Genomic DNA, 1,956 nt, shown 5'->3' with positions numbered 1-1,956 from the left:
GCAAAAAAGAACACTGAAGGATCTGACAGTGAGACTTTCTCATCATCATCCTCCATCTCATCTTCTCCAGTGCGAAGTCAGCCATCCACCCCTCCATTACACATTGTTGTTCAACAAGGATCAGGAACTTCAACATCTCAACCTCAAACTTCAATATCAACTCCTTCCCAAACATCTGGAACTTCATCGGCAATATCATCTGCTATTAGTTTTACAATGGCTCAGAATCCATGGAATAATCCTGGTGCGGTTACTATGCCTGCACCATTACATCCATTGCCAGCACATCCTGAAAAATGGTTGCCGAAATTTAATCCAGATGCAGGAATACAAGCTGATGAACTTATTAACAATTTCATGTTATCAGTTAATTTAAACAGAGTGACAAAGGAAGATTTTGTTGTTAGGCTTTTCCCTTATACCTTACAAGGATCAGTTGGGTCTTGGTATTTTTCCTTGCCCTCTGGATCCATTACTAGTTGGAACATTTTCCAAGAACAGTTTCTGACTAAGTATGGCGATGATAGATCTTTAGCAACGTTAATTAATGATCTCTCGAATCTTAGGATAGAATCTAAAGAACCTATCAAGGAATTCAACTCACGATTTAATAAACTCTTAAATAAAATTCCAACCGCCTCTAAACCAAGTGAGCAAATCAGAAGTGAATCGTATATAACATCCCTACCTTCAAATATAGCTGTTTTTGTATATAGAGCTGCAAAACTAACTTTAGCTGAGAACATGAAAGAGGCGCTTGCTGTAGAGAAACGCATTATTTCTTTAGAAAAGAAAGCTGCTCTTGAAAATAGAAAATCCAAAAAAGTTTCTTTTAAGGATGATTCGAAGAAGAAAACCCCTAAAGATCCATATGATATGGAGGGTCTACAAAAAGTCCTCAAGACTATATCAAATGAAATGGTTGAAATCAAAAAGCAAGTAGCTGAAACTTCAACAAAAAGACCATTTAGAAATTTTAAGAAGCCTGAATCAAAACCACCAAATACTATATCCAATGCAGACTCAGATCCTGAAGAGGAAGAAGAGGATGAAACAGTCTTGTCATCAGAGGAACCAGAAGGAGAGGAGACTGTAGAATGTCATGGGATGTGGGACTTTATTTTACCTAATTCCGATATAGAGAATGAACATGAAGCTTTCTCTGTGACTACCAGGAGTAAGAGTACTCCTGAACCTGTTCAAACAACTTCGAAGAAAAGGAATGCAAGTACCACTACTACCAAAGAAAAGGTCTCCACAAAGAAAGCTGCAGCAATACCATCCCAAAATCAGCCATCATCTTCAAATTCACCTTCAACATCTAAGACATTAGTAGTTACAGATTCTATGGACTACAATATTATCGAAGACATGAAGAAGACTAAGGCAAATATTACTATGTTTGAACTTAGCAAACTCAAATATCAACAGAAATTACTTCTCAAGGAGTTAAATGATGTACCTTCTTCACCTCTCCCTAATGCTGTATTATCCAAAGCTGCTAATGATTCAGGCCAACCACCTCCTGGTAGAGTGGAAGCTACTGATGCAGTTTTAATTGGGGATAGATCAAATTCATATACTCCTACTTTCCTCCTAGCCTATGAGATCTATAATAGAAATCTACACAACTGTTTGATTGACTTAGGGGCTTCCTCTAATATAATGCGAGCTTCAGTTTGTTTCAAATTGAACATTGAACCCCAAAAGTCTGCAATTCATATTGTATAGTTGGATAGAACTAAGGTCCAGGTTTTAGGGGAAATCAACTCAGTAACTATCAGGTTATCAACTGATCCAAGAGTGGTTCAGAGAATTGATATTTTAATTGCTGATATACCTGAATTCTATGGGTTGATTTTAAGTAGAGATTGGTCTGAGAAACTCCATGGTTATATTTCCACCGATTGGTCCCATATGTGGTTACCTTATAAAGAAAAGCCAAATCAGATCAAG

The sequence above is a fragment of the Pinus tabuliformis genome, chromosome 1_1, assembly GCF_031772625.1.
Source record: "Pinus tabuliformis cultivar Carrire ecotype Pingquan chromosome 1_1, CPIR1, whole genome shotgun sequence".
Classification (NCBI taxonomy): domain Eukaryota; kingdom Viridiplantae; phylum Streptophyta; class Pinopsida; order Pinales; family Pinaceae; genus Pinus; species Pinus tabuliformis.
Note: the sequence above shows the minus strand (reverse complement) of the source record.